This window comes from Haemaphysalis longicornis, unplaced genomic scaffold, assembly GCF_048455015.1.
Source record: "Haemaphysalis longicornis isolate Haplotype H1 unplaced genomic scaffold, Haemaphysalis longicornis Haplotype H1 scaffold_1, whole genome shotgun sequence".
Lineage (NCBI taxonomy): Eukaryota > Metazoa > Arthropoda > Arachnida > Ixodida > Ixodidae > Haemaphysalis > Haemaphysalis longicornis.
This window is the reverse complement of record NW_027526203.1, coordinates 113562909-113586341: the sequence shown is the minus strand read 5'-3', so window position 1 is coordinate 113586341 and position 23433 is coordinate 113562909. Positions and strand designations below refer to the sequence as shown.

General features: G+C 45.5%; 1 long non-coding RNA gene across 5 annotated transcripts in view; it reads left to right on the top strand.

Annotated features, from left to right (window-relative positions):
• LOC144165486 (uncharacterized) overlaps nt 1-23433 on the top strand; it is a 183009-nt gene that overhangs the window by 87854 nt on the left and 71722 nt on the right. For all 5 annotated transcript variants that reach the window (XR_013321467.1, XR_013321465.1, XR_013321466.1 and 2 more), the window contains exon 3: nt 3660-3680. This is a non-coding gene — a long non-coding RNA (uncharacterized LOC144165486). The remainder of the gene's footprint in view (nt 1-3659; nt 3681-23433) is intronic.

Genomic DNA, 23433 nt, shown 5'->3' with positions numbered 1-23433 from the left:
TCTCGCAGGGCACTCAAGTTTACAGTGAAGCTAACTTTAAAGATATCTGTGAAAGGTTGGCCTTTGTTCTCCGACTTTTCCACTCTGTGAATTGTGCAGTGAAGCCTTCTCATCAAGAAAGAAAAAGGCTACATAGGGCGCGACCGCGGCGGAAAAAGCCGACAGGCGGCGATCGAGCCGTGAACGCCAAGTGTAAGTTCGATGCCCGTCGGAAGCCCGAGTAACCGGAGGCGGAAAACGCAAGACCTGGCGTTGCTGCAATTGGTGACGGTGCTCAAACGGCGACAGGAATCTTTGAGCGGGAGTTTGTGGACAACCAGTAACCCGAAAACAGCTCCGCTGGTCATCCACTTTCACAGAATAGAACAGCATTCATTTTTAAAGCGAAGCTTTTTTTTTACCTCTCCCTTCCAAGGGTTCTGTAGCGACCGTTGGTGTCAACAGAAAAATTCCGCGAACAAACAAAAGAATATACTGTCACTGCCAGTAATCACACCTGGAACGAATAGAGAAACGGAGCGAGAGGTCGCTCTCTTACCGATTGGGCTACGAGCCCATGTGGAGGCAGGGGAGACAGAGGGTGCACTCACCGAGCAGATCTGTGGGTTTATCTCGGGTTTACCCGCTTTGAAGGTAGATAGATTTAGAGCTTTCTGGAGTCGTTGCTGTGTTTCACGACGTGGCATAGCGGCACGTTAAGTGCAAATAGCACAATTATTAATCGTGGCGTTGAACCAATATCTAAGTCTATGAGCGGTAGAGTGAACAGTAAACGAGGTAAGACAGCTCCTTCAAGTGCTTCTTTCTGTATTCGGTGATAGCAAGTAGGGCCTTTGGCGTGCACCTGACACGTTAGGGCGCTTAGACCATCTTGAAATCCACCAGAAGCAGCAATGTACTCTAGAATTCCTGTGTAACACACAAAACCAAATATCCAACTTATGGTTAAAGATTTTGCTCTTGGTATGGGTCCGCGTTGTAGTGGTTCTAGTGACGACACACGGAAAATGATGCTATATCCTGGCCAATTATCCCGAACGTTATTAAAGACGATAGTCTTTCTTGGGCTACTTAAACCCAGAAATTTTGGTGTGTCTGTCTGTCTGTCTGTCTGCCCGTCTGTCTGTATGTAACTCGATTCAGTCACCCGGCCAAAGCAAAATGCTTACTGCGCAATAGTCTTATATACTCACACCCAAACGTAAACATCTAAGCTCACTTTATATGTTCATACTTGTCAACTTTGTTGAACAAGCACAAGACATTACGCAAATATAAGACAGGAAATTAGTACACAAGGGATATTTACAGTGTTCCTTTATTAAAAAATTCAATGGATGCTGGGTTTTTCGATAGCAAATGATATTCTAATCTACTGCAGAAACCCGCCGCCTCCTGGCGGCATATGAAAAATCACGCGGCAACAGCAACTAAATGTTCCACTAGCTAGGTTCCACGTTCTGCTTGGAACGCACGTGGAGCACGACCACGCGGTTCTATAAACCTTGTAGTCGGCCGCCTCCATTCACGCACGTTTCCGCCGTACTGCCGCGCTGGCATAGAGGAACCCGGCCTGTAGCTGTGGAACGCGGTAAATTCAAATCGCCTTGCGCAAACCTTTAGCGCGTTTACCTTGGGATGAGCGCGGCGGCGCAGGAACAGCATGAGAAGTATGCGGGAAAGCAAAGGGGAGGATATTTCCTTGGCAAATGTCTACAAAGACTATCGTCTTTTGACGACATTTGCAACGAAAAGAGAAGATACGCGGCCAATTTTAAATGCAGAGTATTTCTTTAACTCACGATGTCACGCGTTCTTGGCGTCCGTAGTTGTCCGCATCGCTCGCCTCGACATGCCCGGCTCAGACGTTTCGCTATCGGCGCGATCAACATTCGATAGCACGCAAGGACACTCTCTCCCCTTTTTTGGACTCAACGTGCGCCGAGGCTGCCAATTTTACTGCTGCCGAGCGCTCTCTCGTCAGCAGTTGCCGCAAGTGCAACAACATTAACGTAACGCAAACTACTTAACGTCGTGCGCCCCCGGAAATGCTCTGCATTTGATCGTGCCCCTCGCGATGGGGATGTTTCACTGCGTCGCCATGCGAACAGTTTGCCACGCTTTAGTTTCAGTTCCGTATCTCCCCGCCGCGGCCGTGGAGAGAAGGCGGCCGGCCGCGACTCTCGCCACCGCGGCGCTGCGGTTGCGAGTTGCGCTAGGAAAGCGAGCGTCGTCTGCTAGCGGGGAGCGGAACGCGTTCCGGAACGCTTGGCATCTCCGGTCTTCGCCACTTCTGGCTGCGCACTGTAAAAGAAATATTTTTTTTTTATCTGAACGGGATACAGGTCCCTGGTTCATATGTACATGGCCTTTCTTTTCGATATCGCTTTTCAAGGGGGCCATTCTGACCGAAGCGATGTTGATGACATGAGTAAGTTGCATTTGGGGGTACGCGGCCAATTTTTTCGAAGCGTCTCTGATGTCATTATATTTGAATAAGAACTGAAGCCTTTCATACCAGGGTCTCCGGGAGCCGGAGCTGCCACTGAATTCGAGTAGCCGACCGAAGTCGCACGCCACCATGTCGTTCGGTTTCTTGGCGTCAGTTGCATTTGGGGGTACGCGGCCAATTTTTTCGAAGCGTCTCTGATGTCATTATATTTGAATAAGAACTGAAGCCTTCCATACCAGGATCTCCGGGAGCCGGAGCTGCCACTGAATTCGAGTAGCCGACCGAAGTCGCACGCCACCATGTCGTTCGGTTTCTTGGCGTCTGTAAACTGCCGGTGAAGTGCCGGTGAGTCCGCAGTCTTCCTCGTCGCCAAATTGTTGCCGTGGCTGGAGACGATTTATTAAATCTCAACAAATAGGAACCTGGAGTAGACAGTCGCTCGTGCGTCGGAGAGGGCAGTGGCCGTCGTTCGACGCTTCAAACGTGCTCGTGCGACAAAGCAGTGTTTTTTGCGCGCACTTCATCGTTCTCGTCTTCTGGTGACATGTCACACTATATGCATTAATTTCTTCAAAAAATACGTAATATTGCCGGATTCACATTTCACTACCGGTGTTATTCAAGTGTTCCGTTTCGTTCTAAGCAAAGTCTTTTAAAAGGGCCATGAAGACAAAATACAAGTTTGGTTCATTTGAAAGACTGCTCTATCGTGATAACAATGATACCGATTTCATCACAAACTTCGGAAAAATAACGGAGATATAAAGAAAACGCGTGGAGTAGTGGCGACTCGCTAGCCAGTTTCCGGCAACTTTTCTATGACGTCACAGAATCTTGTTTGGGAGATTGATGGCGGCCGAACTGATCAATCGCTAGGACACATGACTGGACGACTGTAGTGGGCCACCAGTTCCGTTTGATCGAATCACTTGAATGCTAACCTGCGGTTAAGACTCTGAAAATTATGTTTTTAGTGGTGGCCCATCTGACGTCACTCGCTCCGATAACACGTCACTTTGACGCGAAATTTAAAAGTTCGTAAGTATTCCTTGCGTTTTTATCGGTTAAAAACCGTTTTTCGTGGCCGGAATGGAGCTGAGTGAGGTACTGAAGCCTATCTCTTTCAAGTTAACCAAAGTTGTATTTTGTCTTCATGGACCCTCTGAAGCCTAGCATAATCCCATGCAACTGTTTTATTGAATTTCAGAAACCATCCTCAGCGCCACAGGTAAGCTTTCGATTTCTGATATTTTAAATTTCAATGCTTGGAATATGTGCTAATAATACTTGTATCCCTACCCATCTATGACTGTTAGTATAGGTTCATAGCGTGGTACAAAATAAAAACGTGTAAATCTGAGATAGTTACTAGGCCACACTGAGTAGTATGCGCCACGAAGCCAAACAGACTTAAAGAAAGGCCATAAGACAAAATCTCCATCAACCACTGTCTCCTGGTATATTGCGCACACTAGACTTCTCTACACACTCATTAGCCAAAGACTCTAACTACGTTGCCCAATGCTAAACACCTTTTAGGAGTGTTCTGACTAAAAAATAGCGTGAGGGTGAAGAAAGGGTAGTCTTCTAAACACGCGGAAATAAGGTTCTGAGGTGGCCTAACACAACCTGAACTGAGGGTATGAGGCGGCTTGGAACAACGGAAAATAAGGGTGTGTATCTGTACCTGCACCACAATGTAAAGGTTCGGCGCAGCACAGCGACCTGTTGATACATTCAACACCCACAGCAGTCACACCTTGAGCAAATACGAAGGAAGTAAACAAAGAATTCAACCCTACACACGGGTAGAGTGCGCATTTACTTGCATTGTCTTACACTTATGTCTGTTTCCTTACTTTTAAAGCCCCCACAGGAAATTCTTTTGGCCGGGCTGGTGGGTTCCTTGCAAGAATTAAACATTTCAGAGCATATTTTGAAATTATGGTTATGAATGTCAGCACTCCGATTTCAACATGGAGATTCTCAAAACCTTTATTCGTAATGCGGAGTTAACAAATCACTGCAGGTGTTTTGTTTATTAAGTCATCTCATTATATTTCCTACGACACATCTATTCCACATTTTTTCAACACCCCCCAAAAACGGTGTGTAGCACGTTACCATCCTTTTCTATACCCAGTGAATGCACGAAAGGGCTTTCAAACGAGAAAAAAAGGTGTAACCAGGTTGCAACCCTTTTCCATGTTTTTGTAGAGGATTACAGGATAACAAAAATTTTGTATGTACATCCTGGGCATTAGATTGCTGAATGTTTCAAATAAAATTGATTGGTCTTGATACGAGCCAACCACATGTATAGCACGCCAAATTTTGTAATCCTTCTGCTTCACGTACGGTGCAATTTTTAAATATAATCAGCACGAACAAGAATAAAATTTTCAGGAAGTGCCATGGATTGTTGTGCTGTATAATTACTGCGCAACAATTGTTAATATCATAACGATAATTTTACCACTTTTTGCTTCGAAGCTTCGAAATGAGAACCTGCAGCGTGGCCGTGAACTTCTTTCACGAGCGGTGGAGTTGGGGGGGGGGTGAGAATTACGTTTTGAACCTCAGCGACCGTGTTTTAAACTAGTTATATAGCCTTAATTCACCATCGCTGTAATCAAATAACAAACCCCAATTCCCACCTTTTCTACACGCTGCAGAAAACCGACGTTGTTGAAGTTGGTCACCACCCTTTTAGAAACAAAGAATGCTATGAGTGTATGATCTAGGGCGTTGGAACCGGAAAATTGGTGAAATGACCTTCCACTGCCCTATACTACACCTCTTTTAGGCGATATGGTGTAAAGACGTTGAGTGCGTGTTTATTGTCTATCTGCTTATATTTATGAGCGGCACCGCTTATTAGCGGAAGGAAAGCATCCTTAAACATCCAGGTGTGTGCACCGTCCAAACAATTATCGCCAGTTACGAGCGTGTTAATTCAAAATTCATTTATAGTTTAGACTTTGCTGCCTCGTTCATCGAAGTTAGGCGACCCCTCTCCTCCTCATCTGCACATCACGAACACGTGAACGACATAGTAAAGTTTCTCCCATTACCTCAAATTTACCCTTTGGGGGCAGAGGGAAGGGGACACCACTTCAGTGATCTCGACCAAAAATATACTGCAACTTTGTGCTTGTACTCCAAGCGGAAGGTCCGCGTTTTTGCTTGATTATATGTCTGCAAGGCTTACCGCCCCAAAGGTGGAAAGCTGAGACCACCTTCGTTGCTACACGCCACAAAGAAACAGGCGCGGATAGGCTCGAAGAATACGAGAGCGGCTGGACCACCATCTCGGCTTGGGACAGAGAACCAACCTACCCCGGCTCATGTACAATGGCGTGAGGTAGCCCTACTTAATGGAGCTCACTGGCAAGCCGAAACAGAAGAGCTACTGAAGCAAAATGGAGAGACGAGCTAGTTGGTTCGCAATTTCCATGAGTGAAACTTAAGCGCAAAAATTTTTCACAGGGACGAGAAAGCGCCTGTGTCGTTCCCTTTCTCGTCCCTGTGAAAAAATTTTGCGCTTAAGTTTCACTCATGAGAAGAGCTACTGGCAAGCATGTTCCAGGAGAATTAGTGGTGAAAAAGATTGTCACCAATGATTCGGCGTTACGGCACTGTTGAAACCAGGAGGCCTAGCAAGCCGTAGGGAGACCAGCCTTGTCGCATGTCCATAGCGCATCAAGGCGTGTTGTCCGTGAGCCTACATCTTGTTCGTATTCCGATGGCGGCAATAAATCGCCGAAACTCACCTGGCACTTGTGAGCCCCGCACAGCAGACTACCTAGTCATCCCGCCGTTGTTTAAGTGAACATAAATACAACTGCAAGTTCGGTTATTTTGTTAGACTGCAGCGTCAGAACGTCAATAATGTGAATTTTATCGCTAACTTCTTTTATCCCAAAGTGGCGGGTGATTAGGCCCTCAGCCATATCATTTTCCTATTATCTAGTTTTAATTATCTAGTTGTATTATTAAAACTAGATAATAGGAAAATCATATGGCTGCGCCTTTTCTCGCAACCGCAATACGATCTCAACAGGGAAAACATTGTGCGATTACCCGCCGCAGTGGCTCGGGAGCGAAGACGTTGTGCTGCTAGCCCGAGAATCGTGGTTCAATCCTAGCCGCGGTGGTCGAAGAAAAGCAGAAACGTCTGTGTGTCATGATTTCGGCACGCTTAAAGATCCCCGGGTGGTCAAAATTATTCCGAGGCCCTACCCTACGACGTGCCTTATATAGCATGTGTAGCTTCGGCGCGTTAAGCGCCCAAAACATTGAACTTTGGGCAATTAGTGGATGTCGACGACCTCTACTGAAAGCGTAATTATGCGATTGCAAGGCGGCGTCTGGCTCCGTTATGTCGCACCGCAAATCCGCCGTAGCGCGCTCGTCTGGGGCGGGGGGGCGGGGGGGTAAAGCCATGTTGGAATTCCGCGCGGTAACGTAAGCTGCCGCGATGGTTCGCTAAGCAGCCCCGGCTAGCGAAGCGGGGGCCCGCTCCGGTATCGCCGCTAATAGACAGATTTAGTTGGGCGCGCGCTCCGGACGAGCGTACGCCCCGGCGGGGCGGCTCGCGACTGCGCATGCGCAGTACGCTACGTAAACGCCCCGGCGATGCGGTGCTACGCACGCAACGGCTGGGAGCGTATGCTCCGGGGCGCTTGCGGGGCGCTGCGGACCTCCTGGAAAGCCCCTTGCTTCCAAAATGGCTGCTGCCTCGGCGATGTCGGCGGCAGGAGGTTCCCCGACTGAAAACGCGGACCGTCGCCTGTGTTTCTCGTTAGGCGACAACGTTTCAGTTCCAACAGGCATACAGACCAGAAATGAACGACCAAGGACAACCCGGATTGCTCCCGAAGCGGGCGGCGGTGTTTGTGTGCGTGTCGCGGTGGTGCAATGCGCGCAGTGTTGGTGCACATCGGCGGCCTCCATTTCGGGAATTCAAGAACTTTCACCTGCGCTGTCGTTGCGCCCTCGGGTGCGAGCCGAGAACGTTGCGCCACCCGTGTGAAACGTGAAGGATTTGTAGTTGGACTAGAGGAAGTGAGTAACAGGAACGCATCTTATATTTCACCCTGGTGAAGTGTATCACTAAACCGCCGTGCCAGCCTACCCGCTGTTTCATTTTGCTCGTCGCATTAGCGCCACATGCCATGCTCATTCGTATTTGTCGCATGGTCCTGCCATATTTCATCGCTGAATAAAGTGAGTATCCCGAGCACTGCGTGTTGCTTCAAAACTTCGGCGTTGCGTGGTTGAGCAAAACAATCGCGACGGGTGTATCATATTTTTTCCTAATACTGAATCAAGGTAAGAAGGTCTTTTTTTTATCGTAGTTGCAAGATTTTTACAATCGAAACCAGCGTTAACGCATTGAAAAAAAAAAAGAAACGCCGTCCAGCTACAGCTTGCCTTGGTTAGCCACGTAAAAAAGGTTAAATTTGGGTACTTTGCGTTGGGTTCAGTAGGTGGCGCCGCAAGCGTTAGCGCACGCTACGAAAAACGCTGTACTAAAACTATCCATGGGCGCGTGGCGACGAGCGTACGCTCCGCTTTACGCCAAACAATACGCTAACGCCCGGAAGGCCTAACTAAATCTGTCTAATATCCCAGCGCGCCACGCATGCGCAATGGCGCTCCCGCTGGCTATGGGAGCGGAGTGGATTGCCAGTAACGGTCAGCTAAAACTCTCTAATAGCCCGTTGCTGTAAGTACGGCAATATATTCAGTACTGCAAGGCATGCGGGGATATCGGCCACAGACAGGACGTATAACCATCACCGTAACCGGACATATGCACCAAATGTGGCAGCGGAACAGCCGCTGCAGATCGTGCATGCAACAGGAAATGTAAGCTATGCAATCTACCACACTAGATGGCCAGTAAGGAGTGCAAGAGATGCCGAAAATCGGCCCCGCCACTGCTGTACGTCACACAGGCTGGGGCACCGGAGAGGAACAATGCGCCATGGTCGACACCCTCGTTAGACACAAACCGTATTTTCCCAAGTTCAAAGAGCAGCACAAGCTCAGAGTCGTTGCGTTTGAGCATTCTAAAGACAGCCACTAATGAATCATCTACTTGCTCTACATCGGGGTCCACATCGCCATCCCGTTCGATGTCAGGGACCAAAACAGACACGAGGTACAGGCGGGTCTCGGTCGGTTTCCCGAAGGGACTACAGTAGGGGAGAAGAGCAGAACGCTATCAAAGCTATGTTCTCGGATAAGCATTTGCCACCTCAGTGGTCTGCTATATCCTCCTCTGCAAATTATATCAAAAGAGGGAAAGACACGCTTGACTGGGTAGCCCCTTTTGGGACACTCCGACGCACCATGGAGGAGAACACGCGGACGACAAAAGAATTGATCAATGAAAACGTTACGACGAGTAAATACATTGAGGATATAATGAGAGATATTAAACAAACTTAATTAGAACAAGCCAAATAAAATAAAGAGATTGCACAGATGAAACACGAGCAGGCCCAAATGAAGCACCATCAGGCAGAATTTCAACAAGCGGTCCTACAAACTTTCCAAAATATCCAAACGCAGATCCAGGACATCAACAATGCCCTGAAGCAAACCCGCCAAACATTACAGAAAATAAAGAAAACTATGGCAGCAATAGTGACGAAGATATCTGAGCTAGACAAACGAGTTACGGCTACTGAGGAGAGAGGCGAAGTTCGCAAGAAGCCTAAGAAATATCCGGGAGAGCAGGAAGACGAAAGAGATGCTTAAAACTACGAGTAACAACTTCCAGAAGAAGAGAAACAAAGCAAATGAGGAACATAAACTCAAAATTTGACAATTTATTTGCAGGTCCTTCGAGCGAAGAGACAAAATTTGTTGCATTTAAGCGGAAAGATCAACTAGATTTTCTGGCCGTGCCGGAAATTAAAACGAAGACTTCAGAGTTTACGATATGCACACAGCCGAAGGCAAGACCCGCACTACGATCCTCACCTCGAAGTGCTTAACAACGCAACAGCACCTGATATAACACAGAATCAAACACACGCTCCCTGAATTATTACCCACGGGAAAAAAAACTCTGCAGAGCTTCTTCATACTCAACATGTAGAGCCCACCCGCCGACAACTTGGGAGACTTGGACGAATGCTTCCGTTCGGTCTTAAAAGTGACGAAAAGGCACAAGAGAAATGTTTTTGCTGGGTAAGATTATAGAAACTTGGAGGAAGTGGGATGGTAGACCCTATGGGTTAAACAAGAATTCCAGGGCCCCAGAATCACCCCACACTGTTCTTGATGTTACAAGCTGGTCAGGACAGCTTGCCATGTGTCGATATTGCTCGAACGTGTACAGTTTGAGTTCTGCACCGCTGAGAATATCCTAGTATATAACCAGCTTTTGCAGGCGAGAGTGGTGTTGGCTCGTATTTAGCAGTTTTAAGTTAATGTCGGACGTTCCCTACCAAGCACCTTCACACGGGTAGATTTCTGAGTATGTGAGTTGGTTTGTATCCTCAGCAGCGTTTGCGATTCTTAAGCGATGATATCTCCGTGTGGCACCGGGAAGGATGGAGTTCCTAGGCGTAGGCTGAGGAGATGTTTTCTATATTTTTGAGAGAGGGGAGTGTGATACTTGGCGCTAACAGGGCGTACGGTATGAGAGTTCCAGTCGGCTTCATCGCTCCGTTCCGGACCCTTGTGTCCGTGGGTTACTGTATTAGTTAACTTCTATCATTCTGGATTGGATAATCTTTCTCATACGCTTAGGTAGTCTTTCTACAGCCAAGGGAGTAATGGCATATCGAGCACGCGTAATGATGTTTAAGCATCTATACTATAGTTCCGCTAGGGAAATCGCAAAGACGATTCAATTTCCGTGGATAGAAAGGTAATGCAATCCCAGTCATCATCACGGTACTCCAGTACGATAATTTTTGCCTTCGTACTTTCGAACGTCCCGGCGTCGGCGTGTACTGTTTTCTTATTTTTGGAATTTTCCTCGGAGGAATTTGATCCTGGCTGTCCGCTGTCCTGGCGTAGGTTTGGATGTGTGTTTTGCAATAAGGGGAGGGACTTTATAAAAAGCCGTTGTTTCGGTGACACCCATAGAGACATCTAGCCTTTGTTTTTTGGGGGTGCGCCTATATGTTATAGGATGACCAATCCACATGTTGTTTTTCGCAGCCGCTCCCTTTGTGCTAGAAGAATGGCCTCTCTGCTTTCTTCGATTATATTATAGGACACAATTTAAAGGCCTTTGCAGTGATTGTGAAAATAGGGAGGCTAAGGCTGCCCTACATGCTGGCATGATGATGGTGTTTATTTGGCCTTCCTCAGTGCGGGTGAGCAGTTTGTGGCACAGTGGCTGTACGATATCCGTCTAATGATCAGTGCCTGCACAAGTTTCATCATTTTTTGTGTCATTCCTCCACTTCCCCTGTACAGGCGTATTAGAATAGGGGCTAAATGTTCACAGATTTCTTTTATTTTCGCGATTGCAAGATCTGCTTTGCCGCTTCTCTGTAGTGCCAGCCGAGGATTCTTACGTAACTTTTTTCGGCGATTCCGTGCTGGCTGATTTTTAGGGTTTTTTTTATTTGCCTCGTAGCGCCAATCATTGTTTGCCGGACGGAGCTTGCGGTGGTGGAACGACCACGAAAATGGTTATTTCAAAATCTGTGCGATTAGCCGCCATATACTGGGTTTTGTTTCAATTTGGGGCAAATTACAGTTCGCTTCCGGTAGCAATGTAGGCTTACCTTGGTTTTTAAGAACGTGGCGTTAGCCTTCTGCCCGATTCTTAACCCAGGTCACAAAATGTTGGTACCGACTTCATTTCTGGACGTTGGAGATGCGCTTTGGTGGTGGCGTAAGTTCCGGGCACGGCTGCCGACCATGTCTGCCCAGCATTCGAGTACACAAGGCGTGTAGAATGAACTTCAGTGTGCAGGCGCGGCCCATGCTTAAATTGTGCACCTTTTCTTTTGCATCAGCCGTAGTATCATTGTCCTCCTTTTCACAATCTAATTGCCGCTGCTCGACATTTCTGATTCCGGTGAGTCCTCGTATCTGGGGCCTTAGTTGCTGTTTCATGTAAGCATCGATAACTACTTCCGCCGCCGCTTGATGAGCACGGCTGATAGCGAACAGCTAGCAGGCATAAAAAACCGAATATTTACCCTAATCACGCTTGCGCGTGAACACCTCACGCGGCACACTGCAGTAACCCACGCAGAACAGTCAACTGTGATTTTGTAGCCTCAAGATGCCTAAACGAGGTTATAAGCAGCGCATTATTGCTCTTGTGAGAGGCCGCTCATTGAAAACCGTCAGCCGGATTATCCAGGCTTACCCGGACGAACGACGTAAAAACGATGCGGCGCACAGCAGACGACCCCGATCAAAAGCAAACGCCCAAGACCTTTGCAGCGTGGCGGCCGTCAACGACAAACCATTTCAAAGTACAAAGCACGTTATAGGTGCTCTTGGTCTGGACAACTTGGGCGACAGCACGGTACGACGAAGGCTTAGAGAAGCAGGACTGCGAAGTGGCATCGCCGCACAGAAACATCTGCTCACCTCAGCCAACACGCCTGAGGTTCACTATTGAACACCGAAGATGGAGCGAGCGCCAGTGGAAGTGTGCGGTTTTCTCTGATGAGTCCACGTTCTCGAGCCACTGGGACCAACGAAAGAGAGTGGCGGAGCGAGAAAAACAGGCTGTAATCCGCAGAATATCCAGCGGACGCGTGTCTGTGAACGTCTGGGGGCGATTTCCCATGAAGGCGAGAATTGGTGAGAATTGATGGGACGTTCACAGTGCTGCGTGTATTGCACTCTGCTCGATCAGCAGATGATCCCCTAAGTGTTGAAGAGGCCGCACCCGGATGTGCGTTGTTTTTTTTTTTCAGCCGGAATTGTCGCTTGTTGACAAATCAAAGGACGTGGCGCGCCGTTTGGGAGAGCGAAAGGTAATGCAACTTCAGTGGTTGAACGTGATTTCGGCACACGTTAAAGATCCCCAGGTGGTCAAAATTAATCAAATCAATCAACTTCAGTGGTGCGCGAAGGGTGCCGACATGAACAGTATAGAGCATGTTTGGGGAAAGGGAACCTTTCGAAGCGGTCCCTAGAATTGGCGAACTCCGCCCAACTGTGGGAAGCAATAGCACGTGCGTTGAAGCGACTTTAACGTGATACCGCATTGATCGAAGCTCTCTACGCGTTTCTTCCCCAAACAACAGAGGCTCCCGTTCAAGTCGGCGGTGGCATGACGTGTTATTAGGCTACCAACAAACAAAATAAAAGAAGAGCATCAGCTGGGATGCCGCTATTGCCTTATTGCCTTTGCTAATATATCTTTTAAATATTCGGCAAGCGCAATAAACATATTTTCAACTCACTCCTGCAGCCCACTTTTTTGGTTTTACAAGTTACCATAAATCAATAACGAAGTGAGGAACAGTGCTACTTTTTGAAACAATTCGGTGCAAAAAGTAACCAGTGACTGTTATCACTGTCTGCTGGAGATTGGGAGTTCCGCACTTTGCAGACGCATGGCGGGAATGCGAACAGTTGTTAGAACAGCGTCACCCTTTCCACTTTGTTTCCAACCGCGGCCGCTGCGTATCACCCGTAGCTCAGTCTGAGGGTGTTTTGTACGCGCTCCTGTGTTCCTTTTCATATTGCGGATAATAGTACTTTTGAACGAATTACGAATTTACGCCATTTTCTTGAGACCGATGAATGGATGCTGTGTTGCCTAAGTCAATAATTATTTCTTTGCGGAGAATTACTGTTTTTTTAGAGCGATAGCCGTTGTGTGGCGATAATGTTACTTGTACCTTGTAGATTACTTCTAGTTCTGTACCACACCCCACAGAGTGGCTCGTCTAGGTCGTGGCTTTCCGCCAGCGCTTTTTCAACTTCGTTTTTTTTTTTTTTGTTCGGTGACGTAAGTCAGTGTTTGTTTGGTCGGCATCCGCACATGTCGTAATCTTCGGCGAAAGACGTCTATCACTTTCTTAGCATCTCGTCCGTGCTTCCTTATGCCGAAGTATGGAAAATGAAGTAAAACTTGTCAACAGGCCCAAGCGTCTCGAGAGAGATCCACAACGATGTTTAGGGCTTGGGTAATCGTTTTACCTCTACATAACAGGACAATTTGGTGTCTGCAGCCAAGCTGCAGGGTAACGAAAGACGAGAAAATGATGCATTGACTGGCGTACGTTCCGTCATCGCTGCTCAGCGAGTATTCGAGACCGTTAGAGACTCACGGTGGAGTTTCAACCATACAATAGCAGCGATATAGCCACAGAAAAAGGCTCGATTGATTTAATGCACCGACGCTTCACAGGTGATGACCCGCCGCGGCGGCTCAGTGGCTGAGGCGTTGTGCTGCTGAGCACGAGGACGTGGGTTCGATTCCCGGCCGCGGCGGACGCTTTTTTCACGGAGGCGAAAAGCAAAACGCCCGTGTGTACTTGATTTTGGCACACGTTAAAGATCCTCAGCTCATCCAAATTAATCCGGAGCCCTCCGCAACGGCGCGCCTCATCGCCTACGTTGCGTCGGCGCTTTATACCCTACAATTAATCATCGATTCGCAGGTGATGAGGCGCGCCGTAGTGAAGGGCTCCGGATTAATTTTGACCACATGGGGACCTTTAACGTTTGACACAACCTCGAGCACACGGGCATTTCCGTTTATCACCTCCATCACAAAAGCGTCCGCCGCGGCCGGGAATCGAACCAGTGTTATTGGGCTCAGCAGCACAACGCCGTAGCAACTGAGCCACCGTGATGGGTAAAGAAGAAGGCTCGAAGGGCGTACAGTTGAGTCGAAAAGAGCATCACGATTTAGCATATGCTAAAAATATACACTTTGACAAATCTGTAGATCACACTTCCGTGAGGAATAAAAGGGCCGCGAGCGTGATTTTAACCCCTGACCTCGTTCGCAGCAACAGAAATTTGTTGATGAAGTCATAGGTTCATAATATTACCTTGGGGAACTTTCGGGTGACGAACTGTGATGAATACTGGCACCAGATTTATAACCTGAGCTCTACTAAGCTGGCTCTATTTATACCCTGACCTCTACTTCAGCTCCACTAAATTGAAGCAATACTGGGGTTGCCTTCTGTCAAACTTAGAGTGAAATTCAGACCATCGCTGTAATTCTAAAACAATCGCTTCCCTCTCGGCGAAAAATAGCTATGACCTCGGTGGAATAAATTATTTAAATAGAGGGCATTCTCCTCCCTACTCTAGCAGGCGCAGTGCGCAACAAGATTGTGAATAAAGTACATGTTGAATCCTGTTGAAACCCTGCAAACATTTAACCAACCAAAACTAAATCTTACATCGCGACACTCGCGTTGGTGACTAGTAAGTAAAGATTGTTACCAGAAAAAGTCCAACCAATTCACGCAAAAAGAAATTTTTTACACCTTTGATTTTAATGTAACTTGGTTTAGTTTAACCGCGAAAGTGGAAATTACGTGAATATTGCTCATGGCGATTGGCGTCTAGCGTCAACGTTTTTCATAAATACCGCAAATATTAAAATTTGAAACCTCTCATTCAAGCAATGCAGCAGAACTGTATAGCTCACCCTGACGTATTTTCTACGTTTTTTTTTTTCGTTTGAATGCAGAACTTTACACCCGGAAATCCACCATGTTGTCTAATGTCTATTATGCGCCAAGTGGTTTTCGCTTCATTGGTCGGAGACAAAGCAAAGCAACAAAGTTGCTATTCACCATCGTCATATTCCGACTTCACTTTGAGAAAATAAACTTTAAATCCTCCATATGGAAGGACGCTATGTTTTGAAAGCACTGGGTAATTGAATCCTTTTCCATGATCTTCCTGTTTAACCTTAACTTGATTCATTGGGCGCTAGATCCACACATGCCGCGTATGCGAAGTTGTCGAGACCACCGCTACCGGTTCCCGGCACGTACAATAGGCACTAAGAAAAAAACGAAGCGTTTCCGATACTAAAATTTCGTCACAATGAGCCACCCAATAGCACACACCTTTTACTTAAAACGATTATGATTAGCGAGGTAATTTATTTTGAGAGAACATCCAAGTCGGCTTCTTGCACCGAAATCTGATGTCGGAAATGTTAAAGGGACACTGAAGTGATTTGTAAACAATGCGGGATTACGAGCGCAAACTGTAGTCCGGAGTCCCTGGGCCCTGTTTCGACCACTCTGTGCGCGTTTACGCGAATTTATTTAGTAGAAAAATCAATTCGAAAATGCTGTCCTCCTCTCTTTACGCTCGCCCATTTTCTGTGGCGTTTTCGTGTGACGTCAGCAGGAGAGGAGCTGACAATTGGCTGCGCTACTGCACGGCTCGCCGACCTTCCGCGACCGAGTCATTCGGCCCACCGTTTAGTCCGCCGGCCGCCGACGGGTCGTCGCAATTCGTTCGATCAGTTGACACTAAGCCACAACACGTTTGGGAATGGAAGAATGCGCCTTTCTTTACTTCGTTAGTTTGTACACTGTATCTAGCTCCAAGTCAAGGTCGCTTCACACAAGCGCTGCAGAAGCGCACATGTGACGCTTCGCGGACTTGTACGCCAGTAGGAAAATATAAGGCCTCTTGAAGCGTTGAATGGAGAGAAGAGTGAGCGAAGTCAATATAGGTACTAAGAAAATAAAATCAACTGATATTTTTACCGTACAGCGTAAAACTAGGGTGCGGGAAGCACTTGTTTGCGCTGGGCGAACAAGCAGAGCGGTCAGCAGCACGACTACGCATCTGCGAACGCTTTCCCGTCTACGAAATGCAATTGCTAGACGTGAGCTATTGTGGAAACTCGGGGGACGCTTACTGCACGAGGGCAATACAACAAATAGTCACCTAAGCTGCTTGAAATACTAAAACTAAATAAAAGTGTAAACTGGTTATACATTATATACCTTATCTTTTCCATCGCCGCCAGCGGCCCCTTCTGGCCTAGTCGTCTGGGGTGCTAGGTATGTCATCGCAAGTGTTTTGCCAGTCACAAGTTCGAATCGCCGCGGGTACATGCTTTTTTTTTATGAGTTAACTTTTTTGTTTTTCGCCGATGTTTTCTATACTGAGGTCACCTTTTTTTGGGCCGCAACGTTCATTGCTCCACGAGCTAGTCCACAGAACTCGCGCAGGCTGGCACTGCCGCGCTAGCGAGTTCTCGTTGGCGTGCTGTTGCCATAAGCACCGACTACTTGCGGGCAGTGGGCACAGGGCAGAATCAACAGACCCTTGGCCTGGTGCGAACACGCTTTTTACGACACAGGCATGAGCGAGGCAAGCTCCAAATATGGAGGAAAAGCGCATGCATTTGAGCGTCTGCGGGGACGCGGAGGGCGTTCATGCACTGCGTAGGCCTCAGATAGTGAATGCTACGATTCCAAGCCGTCCTGGGAGGCTTATCTTATGCATTTTACAGCCGACAACATGGCAGAAGCGCGGTACTACGATAACTGGGATATTGAGAATGCCCATCCAACGACGCCATCGAATGTCAAACATGTTGCTTTACAGACCGAAACCGAAACCGAAACTTGTTTGATTGCTAACCTTGGGCATCGTCCAATCACGGCGCCCCCTCCTCCCAACGTCACAGCTTAGTTTGTGCGGCCGCCGCAAACCGCGCATGGTAGTTTTTCTTCTTTCGCGCTTTGTAAAATAGTTACCGATTTGTCAACCGGATAAACGATGAAAAGTGTGCTAATTTGAGCCAGTCTACACAGTGCAAGCAAAAACGGGAGCTTGACAAATTCACTTCAGGGTCCCTTTAAGGGTTCCTACACTGAAACCTTAAGTCCAAATCTTCCGACATTAAAAAGCTGGCATGCCTAACATTCGTTCGCCTAAAGCTGGAATACACATCATCTGTTTGGAATCATTCGCAGTCACATCTTTCAAAACATTTGGAATTCATTCAAAACCGCGCCACTCGTTTCATCACGTCACAGTATGCGAACAAAATAAGTGTCACATCTATCAAACGATCCCTCGGTATGCCCAAGCTTGCATCTCGTCGCATTATCTCTCGCCTGTACCTTCTTCAGGCGTTCTATTACCCTGCTGAAACAGGACACGCTTTAGTTTTAACACCGACATGAACGTTATCCAGCTTGAATCACAATTCTCCGATTGCCAGAATCAACTGCCATACGTCATCAATGAACTCTTCCTTCTTTCCGCATGTTATAGTGATTTGGAATACATTTCCAGAAAACATCGCCTCACGTACTAATCGAAAAGCATTTCGCGAAAACCTAAACAGTCATATTGCTACGCTACCAGTAATTCTGTGATTCAACTCTCAATTTATATGTGTAACACCGTTTGCTCCTACCAGTTGTGTTTTCAAAGTTTCAAAGTATCAAAGCTTATTTCAAAAATACGATAATGTGCGATTCCACAATGTAAGTATTTTTGTCTAACTTTCTGCCTTACCCTTGTTTGTTTGTGGTTCATACGCTGTGTCATTCAAATCAAATCAAATCAAATCAGTTTATTTTCCACAAATGGATGGTTCCTCGGGTAAACGCCGCTTTTGCAGCTTGACAAAGCCCGAGGAACCGGTGCACCAGACAACGGTATGCAATGGGTTTGCATGTGACACCGAAACAAGACAAAATACATTCCATGACAAACAGAAAAAAATCGCCACGTGTTCTATGTTTGCGAAAAAGGACAATAACAAATAGTGCAATTTCTTCGTCTTTTTGTTGGGTACTGCATATAAAAGTACATTTGCACACGTAAGTACATATATTTATAGACATTTTTATAATATCTTCATATATACTTATACATATCCCATGAAATCACACACATCATATATGCACATACGGCAACAAGAAAGAGAGAAAATTAAGGAATATATAAACAGCAAATATATGAGAGTACAAGATGAAAATAAAAATAAAAACCCAAATAATATTTCTACCAAAACGGAACTGGGCGCAAGATAAGAATACGATTTGCAGGCGTAAGATAAGGATTGTAATTAATTCACATTATAATCACCTTTTGTTCATACTCTTGAAAAAAAATGAAAGATGTTAATCGCAACAAGTAATCATCCCGGTAACAGCACGAAACGATTTCGCAGCTCCTTGCGAGTCATTCCGCCTGTGTTTTTGTGCTGATTCAGCAATGTTGGGATGTTATATGTTAATGACTGTAGTTTATAGTTTGTGCGAAATAAAGATACAGCCCATAAAGTTGGATTTCGTGTATTAACATTAGTCTAGTGACTTTGCAATCCAGCTAATTGTTTTAGAAAGTTTGCAATAACAGGTGAAGCATAATACATTGTATCTAATAGCCGTAATTTGTACATGTTATCAAATCGAACAATATTGTATTTAACAAAGGCCTCTGTTGTTGTTTGCATTCCGTCGATGTTATCAATGAGACGAATAATTTTCTTTTGAAGGATAGTAAGTCTATTTATGTTGGATGTGGTTGTTGTCCCCCATACTAGGCTGCAGTTTGTTAAACGTGAATGAAATCAGGCATAATATATCTGTAGTTTTGCCTGCAGTCTAATGAAGGAACGAACAACGAAATAAAACTCCGTTTACCTGAGCCAGTTTCTTGCATATATAATCAATATGGGTGTCCCAGCTTAAATTTGATTGAAAGTGAACGCCTAGTATTTTATATTCATGGACTATTTCAACAAGTGTATTTTCAAGATAAATGCTATTTTGTAGACTAACGTTTTTATTTCGTGCACAAAAAATTACAGCCTTAGTCTTGCTAGGGTTTATTTTCATATCGTTTGACTGGGACGATCTTGATAATTTTGAATGAACTTCGTTGCAAGTAATACTTATTTCATTTAATTTGGTGCCAGACAGAAGCATGGTAATATCATCCGCATACATAACAAGGTGTGCTTTGGGATCCATATCAGCCACATCATTTATGAAAACATTAAATAAAAGTGGACCTAAAGTACGTCCCTGAGGCACCCCACAATTCAAGGACAAGAAAGAAGATTTGTGGTCGTGAATACATACGCACTGGCTTCTGTTTCTTAGGTAACTATCAAATAATGATAAAGCTGAGCCACGAATGCCTATATTCGAAAGCTTGTTAACGAAGATATCGTGATTGATTGAGTCAAAAGCTTTGCTCAGGTCAATGAATACACCTATAGTATAAAGATTATTTTATATATTTTGTAGAACATTCTCCTTTATGGCAAGTAACACCGTTTCTGTACTTTTACCTTTCCTAAAGCCAAATTTAAAATCTGTCAAGGTGTTATTTTTCTCCAAAAACGTATTTACGCGGGCGGAAATAATCTTTTCGAGTCCTTTGGAAAGGACAGGAGGTACCGATATTGGGCGGTGGTTGCAGGCAACATTTTTATCCCCACCTTTGTGAATTACAGGAACTTCGGCTTTTTTTTCATATTACTGGGTAATATTCCTGTTTCTAGAACCAAAATAAAGATGTGAGCCAGTACCCGGGAAATCGATGATAGCACATATTTAATTGGCTTTATTTGGAGGTGATCAACATCAGTAGCTGTACTATTTCGGATGTTCATAAACGTACTATATATTTCAGTTTCATCAGTTGGAGTCAAGAAAATACTCTGAACCGGTCCGGATTGTTTATTCCTAATATGCAAGACATTTGCACTAGGCCTTACAATATTTACAAAATAATCATTAAAGGAGCCATGAAGAGAAAATGCAAGTTGGTTTTATTCGAAAGATTTCGTGTTTTATAGTGCCCCCAGCGCTTGTCCGGATACAAACGGTGCTTTATTCACTGAGAAATTACACAATTTAGGTTAAAATTTTGATTTTCCCGCTCAATCGTGCGTTTTCGTGGCCCCAAGTGACATCACGGGAACCGACCGCTCAGCAGCCTAGAGTACCTTCATTCACGCATCCGCCGTACAGGGTAGAGACACGTGACTCTGGCGCCGCCATGTTCGGTTGCTCGCTCGCCGCCGAAGCAAGTCATTGTGTCAAAACCGCGCTAAAATGATCGCCGCAACGCGGTTTACTGAAGAAGTTTGAATCATATTGTCTGTTTCGCCTTGCTAGGTCTCGTGGGAAACGAAAAGAATAACGCGTTGAGCCCGTTGGCCCAATTGCGGCGGCACGGGACCGTTCAAAGGTTGTCTCCACCCTGTAGCGGTGTTGGTTTGTTCCCGCGTTTCTTTACGTTCCGTAACCTAGATGGCGCCACCATACCGTGGCAAGCGTTTGGTTTGTTTTTGCCCGCATTTAAACCTGGCTTGTTTTTGTTCTGGGAGAAAATATTCGTTCCCTGAAACAGTGCTCGCTCGACAAATGGGGTCACGTAAGACACCGTTGCTTGCGTCAATCGGCCAGTGTCGTCTGAGACAACCCCAAGCCCCATAGTGCTGTGCAGCTAAACCAAAGCATGCTGTGCGCAGTACGAACAGCAGAACGCATCAGTACTTCTATGTTTACATGTGCTTTCGTAACTTCCACCGTTTGTCCCATCATTCCTATTGCTTTGTAAAGAATGTGCCCTAAATTTAAGCGCAAATCGCTCGTTCGTCTAGTTTGTAAGCTCTACCTAATTTGCGTCTGCTTCTGCCAGCCTCCGCCAATCGCAGAGCTTAGCCCATGTGACATCACAGGTTCTGTTGCGGGAAATGAGCTGGTGGGTCGCATGACCATTCCCGTTTTTCCTAATTATGTAGCTTATTTGAGCGAAGTTTACGTTAAAAGTGGTGTCAGTATGATTCTAACGAGACAATCTTTTGAATGAACCAAACTTGTGTTTTCTCTTCATGGCTCCTTTAAAGTGGTCTGCCAGGGATTTGCCCGTCAATTCGACAGAGTCGTAAGTTATGCGCTGGGGTAGGAGGAAGTGCAATTTCGACTTAAAATTTTATTGATAATGTTCCAAGCGGAAAGTGGGCGCTTTGGAGTGGCGTCAGAAAAGAAGTTTTGATAGTGCGTTGCTTTGGCGAGCCTGAATTTTTTATGGATGTTATTTCGCAAATTTTTGAATTTGTTTTGGGGCTACTTCTGATTGTGTACTTTGAAAGGAATGATATAGGCTGTTCTTTTGCTTGATCAGTTTCAAGTGTTCTAATGACACACAGGGTTTTCTGACTTTTTTTGAACGTCTTACAGTTTTAAGACGGAAAAATTTCTCATACAGACGCAAAAAAATTTTCGAGAAACTATTGTATGCATCATCCGCGGTCGTTTTTTCGAAAACCGCAAACCAATCGTGCCTCTCAACTTCCAGTTTAAATAGTGCCAAGCCTAGCTCTGTGATTGGCTGAAATGTGAACCCAATCGCCTAAATCATTCTTTTTTTGTGTCTGTGTTGTATATACAAAAAATCGGACAAAGATCACTGGTGTCACCAGACAGGGTTCCGACTCTGACAATCTTGGTTTAAACATTTGTAAGAAATAGGTCAATTGCCGATAAAGTAGTGCTCGTTATTCTGGTCGGTGTCGTAATTAGATTTACGAAACCGCAGGACTGTAACTGTAAATTAGGTACTAGTACTTTGCTCTAAGACATTAATATTGAAATCACCTGCACAAGCGAGTCGGAAATTATTTTTCGCAACATACTCTAGCAAACCTTCAAAGAAATCTAAAAATCCAACAATATTTCCATTTGGCGGACGATACACATAACAAAAAATTTATTTTTTGCTACGTAGAACCAGAACTTCATAATCCACACTATTTTTTGTAAAATCTGCAACTAGGTTACAATGTGTACTAGATGCAACCATAGCTGCCTCACCACCACCTCGCTTGTTAACACGGTTAATATAAAAAAGCTCATACCCTAGTAATGTAGGCATGTTGCAGCTGTCGTGATACCACGTTTCTGAAAGCATTATTATATCAAATTCAAAAGAGAAATCACTCAAAAAATTGAAATTTCGTCTTCCTTATTGACTACTGAGCGCGCATTTAAATGTAAGACAGATTTGGATGCTGCGCCTGCCTCTTATTCGGCTAAGAGACCTACCACACCCCCGTCCCATTAGGTAATGCCCTCGGGTCTTTTGAAGTGGAAATACATTGAATAAAATGAAATGAAATAAGCATTCAAACGTAATTGTCCTGTTGCGTAATTACTTTCTACTCCCAATAGTGTTGAGTTAATATTGTTGTACTTTCAAAGTTTTGGAAAGCATACCCACAAGAAAAAGCTCTTGTCGGGTATCAGTTCACTGTATTTCATTTCATTTTGCATTCCTCAAGGGTCCCTTACAGGTGAGACATTACATGATGGATGGGTATGCAAAAGATCAGCAAAGTAAAATACGATGTGCAAGACAATAAAACAATAAAAATTGTAGGATATAGCTGAGGCGGAAGGACCGAAAATAAGAAAGAAAAAAGGGAGGGGGTGAACAGGTACAGTTATTTGCGGATGGTAGAATAATTCATTTAGCGGTTCTAAAAGATACAACTTTAGGGGTACAAAACATCATGAAGTACAAATAAGTGAGAATATACACGCCGTACGAAGAAGATAACAAAAGGAACTATTGGACGAGGAATAGGGCCTGTCACAAGAAATAAAGATTAAGTACGTCTAAAAGCTTCATGCAATTGATTGCGGTTCAACAATGGTTGTCGGTGATTTTCTAAAGGTTTCTGCGTCGTTAATGCTAACAATGGTGTCTGGTAGGTCGTTCCAATCCTAGCTGTCCGAATAAAGAACAAGTCTGCAACTGTGGTAGCTTTGGGCCAAGGGTATTGTACCTGCCTGGTGTTGGAACAACGATCAGAGAAATTGGGGCGTGGGGTTACGTAAATGCTCGGTCTGGATGCGGAATAGAATTTGTGGAATTATGCGAGTCGTGCAGCTTTTCGGCGGTAACTAAGAGGTATGAGCGTGGCACGTTTCTCTAAGCCTGCTACACTTCTGAATGATGAGTAATCGGAAAAGGTGAATATGGCAGCGCGGTTTTGGGTG